Source organism: Muntiacus reevesi, chromosome 1 (genome assembly GCF_963930625.1).
Source record: "Muntiacus reevesi chromosome 1, mMunRee1.1, whole genome shotgun sequence".
Taxonomy (NCBI): domain Eukaryota; kingdom Metazoa; phylum Chordata; class Mammalia; order Artiodactyla; family Cervidae; genus Muntiacus; species Muntiacus reevesi.
The window spans coordinates 227,446,316-227,455,531 of NC_089249.1; the positions used below are offsets into that span (position 1 = coordinate 227,446,316).

Here is a 9,216-nt window from a genome sequence, read left to right on the forward strand (position 1 = left end):
AGATGGGCTCAATAAAGGACAGAAATGGTATGGACCTAACAGAAGCAGAAGATATTAAGAAGAGGTGACAAGAATACACAGAAGAACTATACAAAAAAGATCTTCATGACCCAGTTAATTACAATGGTGTGATCACTCACCTAGAGCCAGACATCCTGGAATGTGAAGTCAAGAGGGCCTTAGAAAGCATCACTATGAACAAAGCTAGTGTAGGTGATAGAATTCCAACTGAGCTATTTCAAATCCTAAAAGATGATGCTGTGAAAGTGCTGCACTCAATATGCCAGCAAATTTGGAAAACTCAGCAGTGGCCACAGGACTGGGAAAGGCCATTTTTCATTCCAATCTCAAAGAAAGGCAATGCCAAAGAATGCTCAAACTACCGCACAATTGCATAGCACAAGCTTCAGCAATACGTGAACAGAGAACTTCCAGATGTTCAAGCTGGTTTTAGAAAAGGCAGAGGAACCAGAGATCAAATTGCCAACATCCTCTGGATCATTAAAAAAGCAAGAGAATTTCAGAAAAATATCTATTTCTGATTTATTGACTATGTCAAAACCTTTGACTGTGTGGATCACCACAAACTATGGAAAATTCTGAAAGAGATGGGAATATCAGACCACCTGATCTGCCTCTTGAGAAATCTGTATGCACGTCAGGAAGCAACAGTTAGAACTGCACATGGAACAACAGATTGGTTCCAAATAGGAAAAGGAGTACGTCAAGGCTGTATATTGTCACCCTGCTTATTTAACTTATATGCAGAGTACATCACGAGAAACAATGGGCTGGAGGAAGCACAAGCTGGAATCAAGATTGCCGGGAGAAATATCAATAACCTCAGATATGCAGATGACACCACCCTTATGGCAGAAAGTGAAGAACTAAAGAGCCTCTTGATGAAAGTGAAAGAAGAGAGTGAAAAAGTTGGCTTAAAGCTCAACATTCAGAAAGCTAAGGTCATGGCATCCAGTCCCATCACTTCATGGCAAATAGATGGGGAAACAGTAGAAACAGTGAGAGACTTTATTTTGGGGGGGCTCCAAAATCACTGCACATGGTGCACTGCAGCCATGCAATTAAAAGATGCTTGCTCCTTGGAAGGAAAGTTATGACCAACCTAGACAGCATATTAAAAAGCAGAGACATTACTTTGCCAACAAAGGTCCATCTAGTCAAGGCTATGGTTTTTCCAGTAGTCATGTATGGATGTGAGAGTTGGACTATAAAGAAAGCTGAGCACCGAAGAATTGATGTTTTTGAACTATGATGCTGGAGAAGACTCTTGAGAGTCCCTTGGGCTGCAAAGAGATCCAACCAGTCAGTTTTAAATGAAATCAGTCCTAATTTTCATTGGAAGGACTGATGCAGAAGCTGAAGCTCCAATACTTTGGCCATCCGATGTGAAGAGCTGACTCATCTGAAAAGACCCTGGTGCTCGGAAAGATTGAGGGCAGGAGGGAAAGGGGATGACAGAGGATGAGATGGTTGGATGGCATCACCAACTCAATGGACATGAGTTTGGGTAGGCTTCGGGAGTTGGTGTTGGACAGGGAGGCCTGATGTGCTGCAGCTCATGGGTTGCAAAGAGTCGGACATGACTGAGCGACTGAACTGAACTAAAGAAAGAAATGGAAATTTTAATTTGAGCCAAATTGAGGATTATAACCTGGAAGAGAGTCTCTCAGAGAGTTCTGAGGACTGTTTCAAAGAATAAGGGAGGTGGTTAGTACATATGTGACAGGTGAAAGTCACCTCTAAGCAAGCACACAAGTCTTTTGGAAGATTGCTGCTAGGTAACAGGAACAGATATCTTAGTGGTTTGCATGGGAAGAACCAAGAATCCAGGTTCATAAAAAAGGTATCCTGAAACTATCTAACCATCTGAAAGCCTGTTCTGTTACATTTCCCAGAGCACAGAGTGCCTCATCCTAATCTTCACCCTGAATTCCTTTTGGGGTTTTAATGTATGTAAGTGACTATTCAGTTCAGTTCAGTTCAGTTCAGTCGCTCAGTCGTGTCCAGCTCTTTGCAACACCATGGAATGCAGGATGCCAGGCTTCCCTGTCTATCACCAACTCCCAGAGCCTACTCAAACTCATGTCCACTGAGTTGGTGATGCCATCCAACCATCTCATCCTCTGATGTCCCCTTCTCCTCCCACCTTCAATCTTCCCCAGCATCAGGGTTTTTTCCAATGAGTCAACTCTTCGCATGAGGTGGCCAAAGTATTGGAGTTTCAGCTTCAGCATCAGTCCTTCCAATGAACACCCAGGACTGATCTCCTTTAGGATGGACTGGTTGGATCTCCTTGCAGTCCAAGAGACTCTCAAGAGTCTTCTCCAACACCACAGTTCAAAAGCATCAATTCTTCAGCGCTCAGTGTTCTTTATAGTCCAACTCTCACATCCATACATGACCACTGGAAAAACCATAGCCTTGACTAGATGGACCTTTGTTGGCAAAGTAATGTCTCTGCTTTTTAATATGTTGTCTAGGTTGGTCATAAATTTCCTTCCAAGGAGTAAGCGTCTTTTAATTTCATGGCTGCAGTCACCATCTGCAGTGATTTTGGAGCCCCCCAAAATAAAGTCTGACACTGTTTCCACTGTTTCCCCATCTATCTGCCATGAAGTGATGGGCCCAGATGCCATGATCTTAGTTTTCTGAATGTTGAGCTTTAAGCCAACTTTTTCACTCTCTTCTTTCACTTTCATCAAGAGGCTTTTTAGTTTCTCTTCACTTTCTGCCATAAGGGTGGTGTCATCTGCATATCTGAGGTTATTGATATTTCTCCCGGCAATCTTGATTCCAGCTTGTGCTTCTTCCAGCCCAGCGTTACAGTTCCCTATAATGAAAAGGGCGTCTTTTGGGGGTGTTAGTTCTAGAAGGTCTTGTAGGTCTTCATAGAACCGTTCAACTTCAGCATCTTCAGCATTACTGGTCGGGGCTTAGACCTGGATTACCGTGATATTGAATGGTTTGCCTTGGAAATGAACAGAGATCATTCTGTCATTTTTGAGATTACATCCAAGTACTGCATTTCAGACTCTTTTGTTGACTATGATGGCCACTCCATTTCTTCTAAGGGATTCTTGTCCACAATAGTAGATACAATGGCCATCTGAATTAAGTTCACCCATTCCAGTCCGTTTTAGTTTGCTGATTCCTAGAATGTCAACTTTCACTCTTGCCATCTCCTGTTTGATCACTGACCACCTCCAATGGACCTAACATTCCAGGCTCCTATGCAATATTGCTCTTTACATCATCGGACTTTGCTTCTATCACCAGTCACATGCACAACTGGGTTGTTTTGCTGTGGCTCCATCTCTTCATTCCTTCTGGAGTTATTTCCCCACTGATCTCCAGTGGAGATGGATGAAGCACAAACTGGAATCAAGATTGATGGGAGAAATATCAATAACTTCAGATATGCAGATGACACCACCCTTATGGTAGAAAATGAAGAAGAACTAAAGGGCCACTTGAAGAAAGTGAAAGAGGAGAGTGAAAAAGTTGGCTTAAAGCTCAACATTCAGAAAACAAAGATTATGGCATCTGGGCCCATCACTTCATGGCAGATAGATGGGGAAACAGTGGAAACAATGTCAGACTTTATTTTGGGGGGCTCCAAAATCACTGCAGATGGTGACTGCAGCCATGAAATTAAAAGACGCTTACTCCTTGGAAGGAAAGTTATGGCCAACCTAGACAGCATATTAAAAAGCAGAGACACAATTAAAAAAAAAAAAGAAAGAAAAAAGCAGAGACATTACTTTGCCAATAAAGGTCCATCTAGTCAAGGCTATGGTTTTTCCAGTAGTCATATATGGATGTGAGAGTTGGACTATAAAGAAAACTGAGCGCTGAAGAATTGATGCTTTTGAACTGTGGTGTTGGAGAAGACTCTTGAGAGTCTCTTGGACTGCAAGGAGATCCAACCAGTCCATCCTAAAGGAGATCAGTCCTGGGTGTTCATTGGAAGGACTGATGCTGAAGCTGAAACTCCAATACTTTGGCCACCTCATGCAAAGAATTGACTCATTGGAAAAGACCCTGATGCTGAGAAAGATTGATGGCAGGAGGAGAAGGGGACAACAGAGGATGAGATGGTTGGATGGCATCATCGACTCAATAGACATGAGTTTGAGTAAGCTCTGGGAGTTGGTGATGGACAGGGAGACCTGGTGTGCTGTGGTTCATGGGGTCGCAAAGATTCAGACACGACTGAGTGATTGAACTGAACTGGGCAATGGCAACCCACTCCAGTACTCTTGCCTAGAAAATCCCAGGGATGGAAGGGCCTGGTAGGCTGCATTCCATGGGGTCACTGGGAGTCGGACACAACTGAGAGACTTCACTTTCACTTTTCACTTTCATGCACTGGAGACAGAAATGGAAACCCACTACAGTACTCTTGCCTGGAGAATCCCAGGGACGGGGGGAGCCTGTTGGGCTGCCGTCTATGGGGTCGCACGGAGTCGGACACGACTGAAGCGACTTAGCAGCAGCAGCAGGATATTGGGCACCTACTGACCTGGGGAGTCCATCTTTCAGTCTCCTATCTTTTTGCCTTTTCATACTGTTCATGGGGTTCTCAAGGCAAGAATACTGAAATGGTTTGCCATTCCCTTCTCCAGGGGACCACATTTTGTCAGAACTCTCCACCATGACCTGTCCGTCTTGGGTGGCCCTACATGGCATGGCTCATGGTTTCATTGAGTTAGACAAGGCTGTTTCTGTGATTGTGGTTGTCAGTCTGTCTGCCCTCTGATAGAGAAGGATAGAGGCTTATGAAATGCCCTTTTAAGGCTGATGCAGTGCCTTAAGAGGCTAACACAGGAGGGTAAAGAAAGTTTCCATAAAACCCAGAGAAGAGATTTTTAGAACTCCTCTCTTGATCCTGTCTGGAGTCACAACTGAACTGGAAGATTTTAAGTCTTAGCACTTACTAGTATGTGTATAGTTAATACCAAAGTCATTAAATTTAAACTTGAAAAAAAAAAGAGGCTTATGGAAGCTTCCTGATGGGAGAAACTGACTGAGGTGAAAACCAAGTCTTGTTCTGATGGGCGGTACCATGCTCAGTAAATCTTTAATCCAATTTTCTGTTTATGGGTGGAGCTGTGTTCCCTCCCTGCTATTTACCTGGGGCCAAACTATAATGGGACCTCCTTCAAAAGATCCCACACATGTACTGCTACACTCTGCCCCCAACCCTGCATCAGGCCACCACCAACCCATGCCTCCACTGGAGACTCCGGGACATTCACAAGCAAGTCTGGGTCAGTCTCTTGTTGGGTATTTTTAGGACAATTAAAACACTGTTTGCTACCATAATGATGGATGCATGTCAATTATGTATTTGTTTGAACCCATAGAATAAGCAACATCAAGAGTGAACCCTAATGTAAACTATGGACTTGGAACGATTACAATGGGTCAGTGTAAGTAGAAATGTACCATTGTGGTAAGCAATACTGACAACAGGGGAAGTTACATGTGTATGGGAACAGGGCATATATGGGAATCTCTGTACTTTTCTCTCAATTTTTTTGTAAATCTAAAACTGCCCTAAGAAAATTAAGTCTTTAAAAAATATTACATATGTATATATGTAAATGCACCCAGAAATAAGATCAGTGGTTGCCAGGGACTATGATGGTGGAGGGGTTGATTATAAAGAGCACAGAAGAATTTGGAGTAATGGAAATGTTCTATGTGTTGATTGTGATGGTTACTACATAACTGTGCATATTTGTCAGAACTATTCATATATCAATACTTAAAAAGGATAAAGTTTACTGTGTGTAAGTTATGCCTTACTAAACTTGACTTTTAAACATTCCTAAGAATGTGTATCTTTTAAAATTCATTGAACAAATATCTACTGAATGTCAACTATGTACCCAGAACTATTGTAGACCCTGAGGATACAACAATGACTAAAATAGACAAAATTCTGTTTTCATGGTGTTTATATTCTGTTATAGGAAGCAGACAATAAAGATTAGCATGTAAAATATCTAGCCTGTTAGTGTTGAGACTTGCTATCAGAGTAGATGTTGGGTGTGAGGAAAAAGAGTCTAGAATTGCCCTGGGAAATAGATGGGGAAACAGTGGAAACAGTATCAGACTATTTTTGGGGGCTCCAAAATCACTGCAGATGGTGATTGCAGCCATGAAATTAAAAGACGCTTATTCCTTGGAAGGAAAGTTATGACCAACCTAGACAGCATATTAAAAAGCAGAGACATTACTTTGCCAGCAAAGATCCATCTAGTCAAGGCCACGGTTTTTCCAATGGTCATGTATGGATGTGAGAGTTGGACTGTGAAGAAAGCTGAGTGCTGAAGAATTGATGCTTTTGAACTGTGGTGTTGGAGAAGACTCTTGAGAGTCTCTTGGACTGCGAGGAGATCCGACCAGTCCATCCTAAAGGAGATCAGTCCTGGGTGTTCATTGGAAGGACTGATGCTAAAGCTGAAACTCCAATACTTTGGCCACCTCATGCAAACAGTTGACTCATTGGAAAAGACCCTGATGCTGGGAGGGATTAGGGGCAGGAGGAGAAGGGGACGACGGAGGATGAGATGGCTGGATGGCGTCACTGACTCGATGGACATGAGTTTGAGTAAACTCCAGGAGTTGGTGATGGACAGGGAGGCCTGGCGTGCTGTGGTTCATGGGGTCGCAAAGATTCAGACACGACTGAGCGACTGAACTGAACTGAACTGAAGGATAGAGTTGCCATTTACTGAGATGGGATGACTTGTTAGAGGATCAGATTGAGAGTGAGGAGGAAGAGAACAGTTTTGGATATGTCACATTTGAAATGCTTGCTCGATAGACATCCTGGAGAATGTCCAGTAGGCCGTTGGATATACAAGTTTAAAGGGACTTCCCTGGTGGTTCAGTGGTTAAGATTCCGCTTTCCAATGTGGAGGTTCAATCCCTGGTCAGGAAACTAACATCCCACACGACTCAGGGCAACTAACCCAGGCACCGCAACTACTGAGCCCACATCCCTCAGGTGGAGGGCCCACATGCCGCGAACTGTATGCTCTCTGGAGCCCACAGAGAGCCACACCTAGAGGGAAGCCCTCACACGGCAGTGCTGCTACAAAGACCTGACACAGTCAAAAATGAATAAACACATGTATTTTTTTTTTAAAGTTTGGAGCTAAAAAAAAAAGTTTGGAGCTTAGGTGAGGTCTGTTATAAAGATATAACTTAGGTGAGGTGTAAAGATATAACTCTGGAGTCTGGCAGGACATGCAGCAATCTCCCTCTCAGGAGGTCTGCCCTAAGAATAGGGCTAACTCTTGAAGGCGAAAGGGGATAATTTAAGAAAAAAATGTATATATATTATTTTGGGATGGTTACCATGTGGGAGTAAATACAGATAAAAAATAGAGGATGTCTGAAGAAGGAGCCTCAAGACTTTCCAACATTAGTAGGTCAGAGAAATGACGAGGAAAAGCAGATGGAAACAGAGCGACCAGAGGTAAAAGGAAAACCAATCCTGTGAAGTCCTGGAAGTTGCAAGAAACAGAAGTTACAAGTTGGAGAGTGAATCATCTACATCAATCTGGATTTGACAATGTGGAGATCACTGGTAATCTAAAGCAGTTTCAATGGAAGGGTGAGTGTGAAAGAAAAAGTTAAGAGAAGTTTGTAAACATTTAGATATAAGCATTGTTCACTATAATGTTAATACCAAAATATTTTATTTACAACATTTTTTCAATAGTTTCAAGTACTTAAGAATGGTCCTTTTGTTATCTGCCTTGATTTGTCCTTGGTTCTACTTCCTGAGTTGGGCAGGGGGACATGAGATCACCTGCTGGAAGATGGTCTCTGCTAAGCAGCGGCAGGAATCGATCTTACTCAGTCCACCCCAGATGCAGAAAGTTTATCAGGCCACAGAGACATATTTATAGATTGAAAGAGTCCAGGAGTACTAAACACGAGAAACTAAAAAGTTCTAAACCAAAGCCACATCATTGGGAAATTTCACTGTGCTGGGGCCAAACAAAGCATTTCTAAAAGCTTCTAAAGGGGTAGGGGGAGGGGAGAAGAATAGGTAAGCTACAAAAGACTAGCATCCAAGACAAGATAAGATTTCTCAACAGCAACACTGGAAACTAGAAGACATTGGAACAATTACCTCAACATTCTATAGGAAAATATTTCCAATCTATAATTCTAAACTCTACCAAAATAGTAGTTTAAAGATTTTAAATATCAATCAAATGAGAGTAAATTTTTCAGGTATGTGAGGTCTCAAAAAATTTGCTTCCTATGACCCTTTCTCAGGAAGCTACCAAAATGTTACCCACCAAAATGAGGGAGTAAACAAAATAGAAAAACACAAAATTTAAGAAACAAGATGTGCATCAAAGTGAAGAAATATACTGAACCTTCATCCTGATGGCGAAAGAAGGCACTAAGGTGATAGCTATGCAATATATAGAGAAGTAACTAAGCCAGATTGGAGCAAGTCCGAGAGCTAGACAAGAGGTCCTTTAGAAAAGGGCAGAATTTGGGCCTAAAGTGCTGACAACTACATAGAAAATGAAGCAAACAACAACAAAAAATGATATTGTTAATTCCAGGGAAAACAAAAAGACATAGAGAAAGAACAGTAAGCCTGATTTGTTATATGACTCTCCTCTAAATAGTATATATGATCATAATGTAAATAATTCAATACTGACCTAAGTAAATTTAACTAAACTAGAAAAGATGAGGGCTTCCCTGATGACTCACTCAGTAAAGAAACCGCTTGCAATGTAGGAGACCCAGTTTCGATTTCTGGGTTGGGAAGATCCCCTGGAGAAGGAAATGACAACCTACTCCAGTATTCTTGCCTGGAGAATTCCATGGACAGAGGAGCCTGGTGGACTACAGTAGTCCATGGGGTAAGAAAAGATGAGAAATAAGCATTTGGATTTGATAAGTGAGAAAAGAAAAGAGAGGCCAATTCTCATCATCCATAGTGGGAAGACAACAAATAATAGTTAAAACTGAAAAAGAAATCAATAAATAGGACACATATAGTTTTTTTTTTAGAAATATGGAGATAATGCTAATAGCACCAGATAAAAGAATTGAAAGTTGTAGCTTCTTGAGAGGACAATGGGAATATAGTTGAGGCTACTGCTTTTCTTAACATAACTTATAGACTATTTATTCATTTTAACATGC

General features: G+C 41.8%; 2 non-coding genes across 2 annotated transcripts; both read left to right on the plus strand.

Moving 5' to 3' along the window:
- Positions 1–4,804: 4,804 nt before the first annotated feature.
- On the plus strand, positions 4,805–4,927 carry LOC136156466 (small nucleolar RNA SNORA26). Its single transcript, XR_010661016.1, has one exon. It is a non-coding gene; the product is annotated as a small nucleolar RNA SNORA26 (small nucleolar RNA).
- A 2,290-nt stretch (positions 4,928–7,217) lies between these two features.
- On the plus strand, positions 7,218–7,352 carry LOC136156464 (small Cajal body-specific RNA 11). The gene has a single exon (XR_010661014.1). It is a non-coding gene; the product is annotated as a small Cajal body-specific RNA 11 (non-coding RNA).
- The last annotated feature ends 1,864 nt before the right edge of the window (positions 7,353–9,216 follow it).